The sequence below is a fragment of the Acipenser ruthenus genome, chromosome 6 (assembly GCF_902713425.1).
Source record: "Acipenser ruthenus chromosome 6, fAciRut3.2 maternal haplotype, whole genome shotgun sequence".
Classification (NCBI taxonomy): domain Eukaryota; kingdom Metazoa; phylum Chordata; class Actinopteri; order Acipenseriformes; family Acipenseridae; genus Acipenser; species Acipenser ruthenus.
The window spans coordinates 51,075,602-51,092,999 of record NC_081194.1 but is presented as its reverse complement, the minus strand read 5'-3'; the positions used below and the strand labels follow the sequence as shown (position 1 = coordinate 51,092,999).

Here is a 17,398-nt window from a genome sequence, read left to right as displayed (position 1 = left end):
TCGCTCTTTAATTTGACCATTGGAACAGTAGGCTTACCAATGGGAAGACTTATCTTTTTGAGCAATTATGAAATCACTTGTAATCAAAATTAATTAGTTTAACCCTAAAAATTGTTTTTCATTTTGGAGGATGGAACAGAGCGAGAGAGAGAGAGAGAGAGAGAGAGAGAGAGAGAGAGAGAGAGAGAGAGAGAGAGAGAGAGAGAGAGAGAGAGAGAGAGAGAGAGATACATACATAGCAGACATGAATGTATTCATTAGAGTGGGGTGTCACAATGGTGAATCTTTTCCAGTCACTCCAATGCAGTGCTCTCTATATCTTGCTTAACAGCTAGCCTCAGGTGTATTCAGCATTGTTGGACAAATGCGCAGATGAGTCCCGAGGGCACCTGCCTCCATTCTTCCCCAATAATTGCCTTTAGTTCTTCTTTTGTGGTGAATTGACAATTGCAGGCTTTCTTTAAGAGCTGCTCAGAGCCTGCAGTCCTGGAGGGGTTCAGATGTCAGATTAGTGGGGAGGAGGAGGAGGAGGAAGAAGGCCAAGCTCAGTGGGGATGTACTGTCTTATCACAGCCTGTGTGACCCAGGCTCTGCAAGCTCTGGAAGAATATGTCATAACCTTTTTTTATTATAATTAAAATAGGGAGGATAAAAACGGTGCTAAACATATAAAAACAATGGCAACTGTTTTAAACAAAGGTGAGCACAGTTTTAACAGGCTGGTAATGTCCCATTAAACAACACATTTGAGAACAATGCAATGAGTAGTGTAAGAACTACTAGTAGTGATGAGGCCAAAGAGATCCAATCAAAATCTAACAACAGCACTACTTGGCATCTTGTTCAGCCAATGAGAGTGCCCTGTTCATCCAAGCCATTTTATATAATGCATTCTGATTCCTTTTTGTATAGCCTGTGGTCCTCAGAATTGGACATGTTGTGCTTATAGAATAGTATCTTGTGTTTTGTGTCCCTTTACATGACGCACAGCAGTGTGAAGTGTTTTTCAAAGTGACACCAGGGAAAGAATGCCACTTGATAATAACATAAAGTGGGCCGCATTTACCCTGACATGAACAACAATAATTTAAACATCTGTGTGTGTCTAGAGATATATTATTGATATTGTTGGTGGTCAGTGAAACAGCAATTTTTTTAATGGACAAATCACTGGTAATGAAACTTAATCTAGAAAATCTTAGAATACAATTGAGTACCAAATATAAGGTCAACAACTCAGTGTACTGTCTCTTAACCTAAGAAACATGTGGGCAACCTCAAATGAGGCAGCGACAGGTTTCTACAATTACTGACATAATAGATGGTACGATGTCCACCATTATAAGCCGCAGGTCAAGGGTCGTTAGATTTTCCAAGAGTGGTCTCTAAGCATTGAAAAATGTAAGCTTGCATTCTTACCTTTTTTGTGATATTAGCAGCTGAATTAGCAGTGGCAGCTGAATTCTTAATTACAGGGATCCCAAGGAAAAGGCTGACATAGTAATCTGCTTGTAACTTTCATCAGTATTGTAACCTCCACTTCCATACCCTTTATACGCGTCTGGATCATTTTAGCAGCTCCCCTTATCATTGTAAAGATTTCCTTTCTTACACAAAAAACTGTTGAACTCCAAAGAGCTCTATGGGCCACTACTTGTTTCTGTGGAGGTAATAATCATTGAGAAATGGTCCCAAATTCTTCCAGAACCATTCAAACACCTCGCAGACTTTCAGTGGTTGTCCATGTTGGTCATACAACCTCCAACAGTGTTATGGTGGGTGGACTTGTTGAGCCATTTGAGGTCAGATGTTTTTGTGCGCTTTTAATTCCTTTACCCTTTAACTTGATCCTCTTCTTTAAACTTGTTATGATCTGTAAAGGAGGTTGAATTTATCTTTTCATGACGTCTCCATTTATTGGTGTTTCATTTGTTGTTCTCTCCTCAAGGTTGGATATGTTGGTTCTGGGCTGTGTCCTCTCAATATTATCAATGGTCTGTCAGCTGTTTAAGGACTATTCTTTTTAATTCACAGTCACAGGTGTGGAAACCTCTTTCTTATGCCACTCCAATTTGTGTGTGATCTTTTCTTTAGGAAAAGGTATGGCTTCATTTCTGCTGCAGCATGTAAATAACTGCATTCTTGCCTGCTTGAGAACATCCCAAGTCAAAATTCTTAAAAGCACTGATTCAAGATTACTTACATTTGTGTAGCCAAACTAGATTAATAGATTCCAAACATACAGAAAACAAAGACATACTGACAGTTTATACAGTTTTCCAGAAACAAAAAAACCCTGCAGTGCTTCAAAACAGGCGCCCATCCTTTAATTTTTGGCTCCCTTTCCAACTTCCTTTTGCAACAGGTTAAGATGAAGGGACCCTTTGAGTGCTGCAGCATTGCACTGCTGGTAGGCTCTCGTTCATACTGTGAAATTATTTATTGATCAGTCACTAATTAGATTAAAGTTAAATTAAAGTTACTTTTGCATGAAACAAACATTAATATAGTACCTGAGCCGAATTGATTTCAGATATTCAATTCTTAATTACCTTTACTGACATCAAATCCTTTAAAGCTTCATAATGCAGTAACACAACATTATTTCCAGTCTACATTGCTATACCTGGCCTGTCCATGTACTGTTGATCTGACCTTTGCGCACACCTCATTAAAACATGGATGCCCCTTGTCTCCCATTGCGTGAGTCTTTCTAAAAAGATGGCAGAAAAAAACCCTCTAAAACTCTGTAATTAGAGCCTCAAGGGTTGAAACTAAGGCATTACATGCAATCTGTGGATCCCTGGTGTCTGTAATTAGTCCACCTGTTGGCACAGTGTATTTAGTGCCTTAGTGGTAATGTAAAAATTATATTTGCACATGTGTGTAATTACCATCAGTGATGGTGTCGCCGATGAGCCTCCCCACCAGGGTCCTGTCAATCGTCACCTTCTCCAGCTGTGGCCCTGAAAGGATCAGATACACCAGCACACCTGAACCAAGAATTAGCAGAAAATTAAGAAACCAACATTTTTTACAGTTTCCATGATATATTTTCTCTTGCATATCAATAAATAAACAAAAACAGCACAGAAAATGATTAAGCACCAAGAACAGCTGTTTTAACAAAAAAAAGGGAAATAGATTTTTTACTCAAAGGAAAGGGAATCAATACCAATAGCCTGGTATATGACAGTTTAAGGGACATGTAATATGAAAATGAATAAAGGAAAAGGAAAATATGAGACAAGTGTAGTAGCTAAAATTAAACAGGGTCATGCCTTATCATTGAAGCACAGTGGAAAATAAGAACCAATGTTGCTAATGCTAATAGAGGTCAAATCTTAGTCACCCCCTTTAAGGACTAGACAACACAATCTAGAGACTAACTCTTGCAATGAAAAATGAAGACTAAAACAAGCAAATTGTATCATTTAGGTCTACATAGTTAAAACAGTGTACCCCCATTTAATAAGAAATGCAGATTGTACTAAAATAAACTGTTCATGTAGTAAATAAGCAAATTAACGGCATACTGAATAGCTGTAATGGCTGATATGGTATCCCTGAGTTTAGTGTTTATTGAAAACATTTAGTGGTAGCAATCTAAACTGAAGCCCCTACAGTACAAATCCAAAAATTCTACAAAATTGGAATCCACATTGCAAGAATACCCTTATCTTTAACACAATTAAGTTTGCTATGCAATATCTGTTGTATAATCTGGTAAATCCCTCTATATTGGAAATCCTTTAAGAAGTCTGGACATTATATTAAAGATTTTCTTAAAAGGTGAGACAAGCTATGGCAAAAACATTTTGATGATGGCGTTCATGAAAATGTGAAGCACAAATTTCAAACATGATTTTATACCACTCATGTGGAGTTATTTTTATGTTATGCCATGACAGTTTTGGGACTGGATGTTTTTAAATGTAAAAAATGGTGGCATAAATAAGCTATGTCATGAAAAACCATGACATACGGTAATTCAAATACAATAGGATCATTAACTAGATAAAGTTCCAATGTAATTGTTTTAAATGTATTGATTAATTAGTGACTAGTAAGCCTATACATCACTAGTCAGTAAAAACACTGGCACAGATAGTTGTAAATCCCCATCAGGTTCCGCTGCTTAGTGCTGACACAACAACCGTCTTCAGTGCAGTGACATCATAAGCCGCATTACAATAAAAATACTGTTTATTTTAATATAGTCCTTCAAGGCTTGTTTGTTATCACTGCATCTGCCCATGACAAATACAGTATGTCATGTTTTTTATGACATATCATCTATTTGCATATGTTTCATTGACAGATACATTAACATGTAAAAGCTCAAAATGAAGAATGAAGAAACATTTATTACAGTTCTTGCCTGTACTGGCTAAGTGCATTGCTGTATATATATATTTTGGAACTTTAAATACACTTTATACTGTGTAACCAAGGAGATTGCCTCTTCTTGTTAAAAACAAGGAACTCTGAAGTTTATCTAGTAAGGATTTTGGTCCTTAAGCACAGGTATTTAAAAGCATGTGCTAACATTGACAGAACTAGGTAACCTGGTAATTCTATAGCAAGGGATTTCAGTAAATGCATTGAAGATCTTGATAGAATTTATAATTATCCTATGTATTTACTATTTACTTATCTGCTTCTTCTGTAATCTAGAATAGCAAATTTACTGTATTGGTGCATCATCCAACAAGAAGAGGAAAAAATAAAACTCCAAGCTACTTTTAATGCACCCCCCTTTGACCTTGGGGTTCGGTGAAGTGTATTATAAGAAGTCATTTACAATAAGCGACTGTTAAATGTGTATATATATATATATATATATATATATATATACACACACACACATATATATATATACATATACACACATATATATATATATATATATATATATATATATATATATATATATATATATATATATTACTTTCCAATGACACCAATTGATACAACTCAATACTTGCAGGTTTGAAGCTTAGTGTACACCTGCAAGCACACTATACTGACGCAAAAGCAAAACTAATTACATACATAATAACTGGAATGATATGAATTGGTGTTATACATTTGCAACTGCTCTTCTGTCATTTCTAAACTGTGAATTCTACAAAAAACCTTTCGAACAATGCACGGCTCAGGGGGAAATGGGCAGGATTTTTTTTTTTTTTTTTTTTTTTACCTTATTCTGAGTATCAAAATTGCAAAAGAACAGTGAAAAGCTAAATATGTGGAAAACCTAAATAATGGTATAGAACACACACTGTATAACACATAGCTGAGTCGCCACCATTTTTACAGCATATAGCTTTGTTTCAACATATTCATTTGTGACCACTGTTGTTAAGTTCAGTTACCAAATCCTGGTATTCTAACATCAACACCATGCTGTTTAATTGCTTTGGAAGTGCGGGCAGTATGTGGCTTAATGAAGAAAGAAACCATGCAGTCTGGCAGCACCAGTCATAGCCATTGTTTTTTTTTTCATTGAACCTTTATTTTACCAGATAAGACTGAGAACAAATTCTCATTTACAACGACGATCTGGTGAAGAGGCAAACATCACAGCAGCACAAAGCAAACAAATGCGACATAGAAATAAATAAGTAAATAAATAACACATTAAAGGGTACATAAGGACCTTTTTATTTTATTGTGTTACATGTTCACATATGTAACTGAGATGGATTTACCAGTGAGCGGGAGGATGATGGTTAAATGTAGTTCTGAGAGTTCCATACGTGTACATGTGAAGCCATCTTGAGGCAGGGAATGCAATTTAAAAAGTTTAAAACAGTGGTCAAAATGTAATAAAATAAAATTAAACAATACACTCACCTTACGTGAACAGTTGTAGCAACACAATATTTAACACAATAAAATAAAAAGGCCCTTATGTACCCTCTAACAAGTACAAACACATGCATCAGACAATAGTGAATTCGATTAAAACATGCACCGAAACAAAAAGCTACAGTTTTAATTTGATTTGAAATTCATTCCAGAAATGAGCAGCCGCTAACTGAAATGAATTAAACCCCAAAAAAGTGGACACTCTGGGAAGAACCAATCTAATAAATGAATCTGATCTTAAATTGTAAACTGAAGCAGAGAACTGTAATAGGTTGCACAGATATAGTGAACGGCTGATTTCAATCAGGCCCAGCAGTGAAGCAGTTAGCGAAAAACAACCGCACAATATAATAATTTCATACAACGCTGTATTTAACATGCATACTGTATACATCTATGCAGGAGCTATATCATGGTCACCATTGTATACCTGTGGCCTGCGATGCTGAAAAGCAGTTCAGCTGTGCTGGTTAACAACACAACCAATAAGTGCAGCAACGTTTACCTGGCAGAAGTGCTTGTTCTTCCATTTGCTTCGTACACACCGGTTACTTTGGAGCAGCTCCTAAAGGCCAGCAAAACACAGTTAGCCATGTCCGAGCAGCATACAGTTACCGCTGGTTAATGTGTTTCTGATTTCAAATCGCAGGAGAATAGCGTACCACACAAACAAAGATGCAACTGTTTTAATACATGCCATGGCACAATTACCACCACCACTGGCTGGGCCTTTCAAATATTAAAACTGTTGAAAGACGGAATAGAAAAAAAAGAACAATTGTTTGTTGTTAATCTTATGTAACATTCAAAAGGTACCTCAAGCTCTTTAGGGTGTCTTGAAGCTTCTTGGGGCGTCTATTCTTGGGGGTCCATGGATACTCACAAAATTATGTTAAGAAAGATCGGAATTCGTCAACATGTAAGGATAACATTGTTATTGGCTAACCAAAATGATACTTTATGTTACCAAGTAATTATAGCAGACAATGGGGCCTATTTTAATGACCTTCCTAATAAATCTTCCTGAATGAAACCCAATGCTGGATTAATATTGTTCATATAGGTCTTCCAAGGTTTAGATTGTTAAAATAGACCACAATTTGTCAAAATACAAGTTTTTAAGACTTCATCCAAATTCAGGCAAGTGGTTTTAAAGATATAACCAATCACAGGCCGGCCAGTACTCATGCATAAGTAGGTCACCACCAGCTAAATCCTATAACCCTCAAAAACCTGTGTTAAGAAATGTCCATTCTAAATGTAATTGCAATTGGATGTGCAGTAATCAAGGTATAGGTAAAATCTGTGTCTCCAGTAGATCACAGTATTTAGTTATGAAAAACACCAGCAGAATTAATACAGCCTTATAAACAGCCACTGTTTGGATGAATACAATCATACGTATATATTGTTCTAGTTTAGATTTAATTAAATATTTTAACTATTTTTTTTTTATTTAAAAGACTACAATTATAGCATGAATATGGACAGAGGAGCATGTTTCTCTCCTGATAAGGGTGTTTATATTTCCCACTGATTCCAAGGGGTGTGTTGGGGAGGTAAGGTAGGGGTCATTAAATACAAATCTACCTGAATATTAGGGAAACACGTGCCATAACTTTCAATAGGGCACATGCCACGCTACAAGTCTCAAAGGTGGCTATATTTTTCTAGAGAGTTACACGACTATTGCTCGATGATTACTGTCTCCTATTCCTTTAGGGAAGTTCAGGCAGATTTATGCTGTCAGCTTCCTGTTTGCCCATTGTGACTGCAACTGGCTTGCAGCCTACTTGCAGATGTTGTTTTATTTGTGTCAATTAGCATAACAAATGAATCAGTTATGTGAAGGACAGCACATTTACACAAAAGTGTGTGCTACATATCACAGTTTTTCCAACACGCTGTTTAATTTCTTTAATCTTGAATTAATAAACAATTTGATTTGTGAACAGGAAGTACTCCAAATAATTAACCTACTAGCAGACAGATGATAAAGGGTTTGGAAATAAACACACTTACATTCTATAAAATGCCTGCTTCTCATTAAAGTAATGGTACTCAGTTGGTGACAGTGAAAAAAATAATAGCAATATTAAATTAATTAACAACTTGCATTGGGGGCATCATCACTTGCAGTTGCTATCTCCCATGAACTCCCTTCAAGCTCACTTTAATTTCCACATTCACTAGGGCAGTACCAGAACTTGGCATTGAATGAAACACTTCTGCAGAACCAACAGGTGGGCTCATCTCACAGAGCTCCTTATATCATCTGATAGCGAAATGGCCTGAAACTGAATCCAGAACAGAAGCAGAGTCAGCCTGTCTGTCAGCGGCGTGGTGCAGACAATATATTAGAACCCCACCCCAGACAAAGGGTGCCCACACCCCCCCCCCACAAACAGGAAGCAACCTTAGCTGGAAGGGCCATTCAAAAAACTTCCAGGATTAACAGAATTAATCTGATAAAGAAACTTGACTATTCACTGAAGAACTGGCTATTTTGTAAAGGCAGGTGGAATGTGAAGGGAACCACATATGTAGCCAAGGTTTGCTTACTGTGAGTATGGGATACCCTCTACTGGAAAGCCTAAGAAATAACCGGCCATTAATTTCAGGGCATAATGATGATAAAATAATGACTACTATATTTGACTATAAAATGACAGAATCAATTTTCACTGTTTCAATTATGCAAAATGAGCTAGCTTCCCCCCCCTTCTCTCTCTTTCTAACTCTCTTTCTCAGTTATCAAGAATCATTTCTATAATCCTCATAATGAAAAGGATTTCAATAAAGAAACAGCTCTACTAAAAAGCTTTAAATTAAGCCAGTCAAACATTATAATGGCAAATATTTCCTGGATTCACATTCACTGACATTCAATGAAACCCTAAAGGCATACCTGAAGTTTTCTTTTATAATTGACTACAGAGCAACTGGAGTACTGTATAAGGTGGCTGTCATGTTATTTCAAATGAAGATGATATATTAAGATTTAAAATCAATTCCCTACCATTCATTTGTTCAGAGTCATTTTCACTGCCCCATTATAATCATTTCTGATATGATTTATTAACTCCCCACTGATCCCCACAATCCCCACTGCTGTATTTGCTGGATGGAGCCTCTTTCAGAGGAAATGTTCAACTGGGCCACAGTAACAGGGATATGGACCAAGGAGGGCTGCTCTATAGTGTTCTTAACTTTTTAAAGTGAAGATGAATCTATTAAAAAAAAGTTCAACAGTACAAAACATATGATTGCCCCATTCTTCAATCAAGGGACATTAGATACCATGAAAACTGAAGTGCTTATCAATTAGATGAAATTGATACTCACTTTTAGATATCTTTAAAGGGAAAGGCCAATACTCACCAATCTGCTGTGTAGTCATTAATTTGTAACAAATAATGTACAGTAGCTACCACAATATATTATATCACTTCTAATAAACATTTTATAAAATGAAACAATGTCTGCATACAACGTTTTGGTAGGTGAATAAAATCAAAAGTACATATTGTAATTTTTTATTTTAAAGAAGGTGTCTTATTTCAATCTGCATTATACAGCCACCAGTATTAATAGAAGCTAGGCAAGTACTTGTTAATATTTTTGCTTTAATTTCACTGAAAATACAAACATTTCTGCAGAAATACTGCCCGTTTAAAATATGTTAATAAAGCCTACTGCAGCATTGCAAAACCGCTTTTTCCTAAGAAAACAAAACAGTACCAGCTGTATTTTAGCCTGAAGAAACCATTGAAAGACCACAACGTTACAGAAAACTATGGTATTGGAACTATTGCACAGTGGTCCTGATACAGTAGTATTGTACATTGACATGGTGCCAAGGAACGGCCTTGCATTGCCAGTGTGAAATGGTTGATACCCTTGGTATGTCAAAATGTGAAATTGTAATCCCTTGTACTACCAGCCATTGTATTGCCAGTCTTTGTGATCACTTAAGATTAATTCAGTACTGGGAACTGCAAACATTTTGAAAATAGATAGCTCACTGGTAAAAAAAAAAAAAAAAAAAAGTCTTCAGCTACATTTTTTTGTTAAAACCTCGACTTGATTTGGTCTTATGGCATATTACCAGTACTTTGTTGTAACAAAAACAGAAAATAAAGAAAAAGATGTTTTTTTTTTGTTTTTTTTTACCTGGTTCTTCTTTATCATAGTACTGATAAGTGCCAATATCTGTATCTGTGTGGACAAAATAACACTAACTGTTAGAACTGAACGGATCAGCAATTTCACACTACATGATAAACAATCATTATCTTCACATGTCCAGCGCCATCTGGCGCATAGTGAGAGAGATAAGAGTTTAAAAGTGAAGGGGGTGGATTTGCTGCATTAGATTTTAAGAAAGGCAGACCACTATGCCCATCAAAACCTTGAACCGGGAAGGCGATTTTCTTTTCTTTAATGCAGTCAGCTTCTTAGAAATTGCTGATATTATTTTTTATGGCATCAAAAAAATCCAGGGTCAATTTCCATCGCTCATCATTTTCTTGAGGAGGGAGTCGTTCTCTCTTCTTCCAGTATGGGTACACTTAATACAGTGGTAGCCCACAAATATTGACACCTTGATTCACTTAAATGCGATTCCCCAAAATAGCATGCAATAAATGATGATTTTAATTAAATGTTTTAACACTGGGGTGGAAACATCAAGGTATTTAGTCCTTTACCCAGACTACTGTCTCTACAGTTCTGAATCCAATCGATCACTGAGTTGAGAATGATAAATAAAAGTATTGAGCAGATGAAAGTGATTGATTGAGAAGTGTGAATTATAATTTAAATCTATGTCATTGAAAGATAGTTGGTTGGGTATTTCTAATGCCAGCATGTCAATCTTTTAACAGGGGTTACAATTCCACCCTGCTTAACCCCCTGCACGCAGGTCCATACAGCTTGCTCAAAAACTTCGTTTAGTGTTTGGGTTATTCTGCATATTGGCTGATGACTATCAAAAGTCTCAATCCCCTGCAGACGCCATCTTTCCCATATCAGTTACCAGTCGCTTTAGATGACACATAGACCAATCCATAGTTGTAAGGAGTAGTCCTTGATTTCTGGGATGTAGATGCTCTGACCAGTCACACACCCACTATTAAGCCCCCTTCAAAATAGCAATACATTATCTACCTATTTTACAACAAACTGACAGCTCTATGCCTTATAGACAGCACAGTTGACCACTCAGCACGTCACATGGTTCCTCTCTTTTGCATGACATTGCCTCATGAGTGCCTACTTTATTTCCTGGTACCTGAATAGTCATTCCTACTAAATGTAAGCAAACCTCCAGTGAACACATGCCAAAATGAAAAGATGGCTAATAACTATAATTAGCACTGATGGGGAGGGTAAGGGACTGAAAGTGCTGTGGAACAGGTTTCTTTGCTTGCCACCTGTGTACACGGTTTCTGTTTTGAATCACGGTAAAGAACTTTGGGTTCCATTATGTTACTCGTCCCACCCTCCTGTAGGGAGTGTATTATTATATACACTGCATTGTACAGTTTATCTGGGTCTCAGCAATCTGGTGGTTAAGAAGGGTGTGTCTTGTCTTGCCAACACCACAGAGAAGTCTTGACAGGAGAGATCAGGCCTCACTCCCAGCCAAAACAATCCTGGATAACTATAGTAATATTTCAATAAAATAGACTGGATTGGATTCTTCCACAATATTGTAAGAATCCTAGTAAAATATATTCCAGTCTCTGGTTTGAAAACCTGGAATTTCATGTTTAAACCTTTGTAATCCTGTTAACCTTGTATTCCTTTTTTTTAAAAAAATATACAAAACAGATGGGCCCATCATTAAATGCATTAAAAACACTTTATTATAATCAATGTTGGGAACCTGTTTTTGAACATATTGAATGTATGTTGTTTTTTTGTTTAACAAAATATACATTATTTTCATTAAAAGGGGCAGCAGTGTGGGGTAGTGGTTAGGGGCTCTGGACTCTTGACCGGAGGGTCGTGGGTTCAATCCCAGGTGGGTGGACACTGCTGCTGTGCCCTTGAGCAAGGTACTTTACCTAGATTGCTCCAGTAAAAACCCAACTGTATAAATGGGGAATTGTATGTAAAAAATAATGTGATATCTTGTAACAATTGTAAGTCGCCCTGGATAAGGGTGTCTGCTAAGAAATAAATAATAATAATATTAATAATAATTAAATAGCATATCTTAATATATCTTTACGCTACAATAACTGTATTTTATTTAATCTAATACATCCCTTTCTGTCATGTTAACATAATGTGAATCCAAATCATGTGTAAAGGCACAAACATCCCTGAGGCACTTTTTAATTCCTAATCCTGCTGAAGCTTTTACAGGGATGATTCTACAAGGAGAGCTCGGTGACCACTACTTTTCAGGTATAGGAAAAGCAAATAGCATGCATAAGCCTTTTTAAAAGACTTATCCTAGCAAAAATGTAAGGATCCCATCCTGTTTCTTAAGGACAGTGTATTTTACCCTGAATAAAGCATTACTAGCAATGGCAACACAATGGATTTGGAACAAATACTACAGACAATGGTACTGATATGGTACCATGGTTCTGCAATGGGTTACCCATGTTTATTAGTTCATACCACATCGTCAAATATTTGACACTCAAACGAAGACTGCTTGAAATGTATTTGGAGGCACAAATGACCATGTTCATATTCAACGCAAACATTTTTTTTAGAGATTTCTTTACTATAATATGGCTCTAATTCTACATTTCTCAGATGATTGAACAGTCAAATATGTGTTTGAATTTTGAAATAATATTCAAGCATGAACAAAAACACCCTCACTCCAGCTACTACAGTGCTACTGATCAATGAAGATCATTTGATAAGGGAGATGCCATCTAAAAAGGTTTATATATTTAAAATGTATGACAATTCTGGAGAGTACTTTATTAAAACGTTGAGATGAAGCACCGCCTGTTCAATCACAGCCTGACTACACAAGGTGAATCGATTGAGGCAGCGTAACAAGGACTGCTTTATGAGAGAACATGAAACAAAAATGTCACCACTTTGAATTAGTATGTACGGTGAAAAGGTGCAGACGAATACTCGCCAGATGAACTACCTCTGACATGCAAGGTATTCTTCAAGGACCACAAGTGTAGCTCAGGCAGAAACACATCTGATTGCGAAGGGAAACTTATTCTCTTGAAACAAAGAAAAATGGAACAACATACAAGATATCCTCTTAAAGCTGGTTATTATAATTCAATTATAACCACCTGCCCTAGCACAGTGCTATGGGGGTGACAGCATTCATTCAACGTGCCATGCCTGTAAGGCGTTTGCAAGGTTCTAGAAGGATGTGTGACCAGTAAATCCATGATTAATACCTCTAAATTGTGATTTCTGTGACAGTTCCACCAGACAGTCTTGGATACAAAAGCACCTGCAGACTGGGCAATGCCATTTGTAAAGTACAGTATTCAGTAATCTGAGGGATAGTTAATTAATGCAAAATTGTCAGCTACATATTGAGAGTTTCTATTTGGTATACCAAAAAACCTGGTAAACCATATTGTCGGCTTTATTAATATTTCTTCTCTTCATACAGCCCAAAACATCTTTAAACAAACTCTGTCTCAATGCTTCCAGTTTCTTTAGACCTTTTTTTTTTCTGGATTGCACAGCCCCCACTGATACTTGCAGGAGATCTAAATTCCAATTAATTTATTCAAAATATTTGCATATTGCAAACCAGATAGGGAGATTACAGTAGACTGCACTCACTGTCAAAGGAAATGGCATATCATGTTTGTATTATGTGTGCCATTTATACAGAATAATAAATAAAAGGCTATACGTTTGAGTCTTTTCATTCATCACACTTCTTTACACAGCATTTCACAACTAAGAGGCAGCAGGGCAAGCTCAGAGAAGCAGCCACTAATTCTACAGAATCGGGACCTCTAACCATTCAGCACCCCTGGGCAAAATATTATAGCTGCCTCTGGCCAGCCTGGAGTGACTGAGGCCAACAAACAGCAGACTACACATGCTTCAAAAAATCCAAATAAAGCTAAATACCATATACCCGCTGCAGAAACTGCTGATGCACAGCTGCTTTTGAAAAATCTGTGCTTTCAATGTAAAAGGTCCCTTCTTTATTACAAGAAGTCACAGGGTTAGTGCTAAGAGTCTTGTGATGGGGAAGGGGGGGGGGGGGGGGGTGGGGTGGAGATCTTATCTGGTCCTGAGGTTGCAGGATGCGAAATTTGCTACACTATCCAAAATAAAAAGTGACAAAACAGAAATGAAATAAGTCACACTTGTACTTTGCTTGAACAAAAGTTATTGTATTTTCTGCTCTTATTGTATTACTTGTATTGTAACACTTAATGTATTTGCTTACGATTGTAAGTCGCTCTGGATAAGGACGTCTGCTAAGAAATAAATAATAATAATAATAATAATAATAATAATGTTCCAAGGGATGCTGATTAATAGGTTTCCTGCAACAAAAAAAGATTTTTTAATTTTTTTTTTTTTTAAGCATATATTATTTTGCTGAACATTTACTCACCAGAAATATACAAAGAGAACCAAGAAATAACTGAAACAGCACATGCTTTGTGTAAATGGGCTGTCCAGCTCATGAATTTGCTGCAAAGACACCAGTGGCCAATGTATTCTGTACTATACTGCATAAAAGCTGCATATTCATATTCAGGGATTCAATTACTTTAAAAAAAAGAAACATGTTGATATAATTCTGAACTCCAGGTCAAATAAAAAACAAACACTTTGTTGGAAAAGCCCTTGAAAACATTTAAAGCATTTAGCAACATATTTCATGCTTCTGTATGCCCTAAATATTCTTTATTTTATGTAAAACATAATTACTTTTTAACAAAGACAATTTAACTACCTACAGTAATTTAATTTTGACAAGCTGTCAGCCACACCTGACGGAACTCCGGAATTCCTTTAATGGCAGTAGTGCTGGAGGCTTTGGGAGCAAAACCTGCTTCTGATCAGCAGTGAACCACGAAGAAGGGACAAAAAAATAGAAACATACATACATACAGAAATAAATAAATAAAAGAATAGGCTGGAGGATATAGTTGTAAAATTACAGCCCCTGTTGCAATACTTTTGCAGCATACATGCCATTTGTTTTGTATGATTGGCCTGTTTTGCAATTTGGAATAGTCGTCACTGAGTTGCAAAAAGCACTCCCAAGAGGCACTGGCGATCAGAATACCCACGCCCACCTTCACAGTGTACCCCTTACAGTGAGATTACTGAGCTATACAGAGCAAAGAGAGACCGAACTGTCTGTAGCCCAGAGAGCTTAGGCAAGGGAAGAGATGATTTAAGCAACAAGAACAATATTGAATTAAAGCAAGGAGACAGATGTACTGTTAAAGGTGGGGTGCAATGATTTTTCATTTGGTAGGTCAATAAAAGTATCTGTGTAGTTTTAATGTATAAGTTTTAAAGCTAAGTGTATAAAAAATAACTCTGAAATTGACACCTCTATGAAAAGTCCAGCTCACTCGAAGCTGCAGTTAATTTACGTGTGACGTCACACCAGGACAAGCTCACATTACCACTCACCAAAACTGCTCGCCAAAACACAAAGCACCCAGGGGAGAGATACCATGGTAAATAGGTGTGTAATATATGGTTGCTCCAGCACAGCAAGGCCATTGGTATCTCTCCACGAGTTTCCTAAAGAGCCGGTATGTTGCTGGCAATGGGTGAAGTTTGTGAGGAGGACCAGGGATTGGGATGCTAAGCCCAACAGCAGCTGCATCTGCAGCACCCACTTTACCGAAGACAGCTTTATTAATTTAATGATGTTCAAGATGGGTGATGTTAAAAAAGTTAAATTAAATAAGGATGCAGTACCATCCATTTATCCGGATGGTACCTGCAATAAAAAAAGTAAAATCACTGGGACTCGAGCGGCTGCCATGATAAGAGAGGTGCAGAGGGTAAGGGCATGATCCTATCATTTCATTATAATTATCTCTGAAACAGTGACGCGATTATATACAACCTCCAATGTACTGTACATTATTAATAAATAATGTGATAAAATGATCACATTATGTCAGTTTCTCGTATGCATTCCTGTGAAGTCTCTCGATTTCATCAGGACACTCCCGCATTAGATCTTCTGTTCTGCCTCCGGATTATTTAGATCGCCAGTCTTAACATAAACTACAACTTTATGTATTTATTATTATGTTCCTCATCCGACCTGCGAAAATGTCTTAGGCTACTTTATTATGTTGATGTAGGTTATATCAGATTCTAATAGGCTCCAAGTTAAGAATAAAGTATTATTTACTGTATATGTAAGAATTATTATATTGATTTGTTCGGAAAAAGTTGTCGAGTAAGTTCGAAAAAGGAGACCTCTTGTTCTTGTGTTTTCATAAGTTGACAGGTGTATGTATTACTGTACTTGTTTTGCATGTTAAATTGCGGCTGATCTGTTGCCATGGAGATCCGACGCACTCTGTGTCTATTACTCGGCTTTTAAAAAGCCTAATACAGTGAAGAAACTAGAGACTGGCTATTTTGTATGGAGTTCCTGAGTTGTGAGAATGCACCTTTTTTTTGTTCTTTGTGTCTCGAAACAAAGACGGTAGCGTCTGTATTCTTTTTTTGTTTATTTGTTTATGTTTAAAGGGTTTTAGACGACTGAGTGACTAAGAACTTTTGCCGCAAGGCATAGCCTACATAGACAGTGAAGGTTATCGGGTTGCGTGTGTGTGACGCTGTGGAATAGACTGTACTGTTATGTAAAGTCTGGTGTTACCTCAGGTAAATCCTATCACTATTGAACATCTTATTAGAAAAAAAAAATGTAACAATAACTAAAACTTCCAGAATACTTCAGGGTCTATGTCTTGTTTTTACTGTGAACCTGAACAATAAACGCTCAATTGTTTTGCAATCTGCCTCTGTCTTGTTTTATATACTTCCTATCAGTCACTGATGTTCTGCCCAGTTAAATACCTGTGTGGGAGATAATTGGAGGTCCGTCACCTTTATTGAGGGTGGAGTAGTCGAAACATACAATTAATAATTTAACGTCTCGTTTGATTAATAACTAAATTCCAGTAACGTGCTACAGCAGGGATGCATAGATGCAACAATCAAGCAATATTCTTCAAAATAAATTCATAAATTCACCATCTGAATAAGGATGCTTGGCACAAGCTTTTCACTAAAAGCAGACATGAACATACTGCCAAGAAACAAATTTAAATTAAAAAACCTGAAACTGACACACAAAAAAACTGTCATGTGCTACTCTACCATCAACAGACTACAACAAACCATGGAAGAGCGAGAAGTGCAAATGTAAACAAGCTTTTTTTTTACATTGTGAAGCCAATATAAATGAAGCACAAGAGCAACATTTCTGATCTGTTTGATTTAAGATGCTAAAACATCCAAACTGGTAACATCGCTTTCACTTCTGTCCTCCATCTATGAGTGC

General features: G+C 36.7%; 1 pseudogene; it reads right to left on the bottom strand.

Moving 5' to 3' along the window:
* Window positions 1–17,398, bottom strand: part of LOC117411222 (WD repeat-containing and planar cell polarity effector protein fritz homolog) — a 39,994-nt pseudogene that overhangs the window by 11,597 nt on the left and 10,999 nt on the right.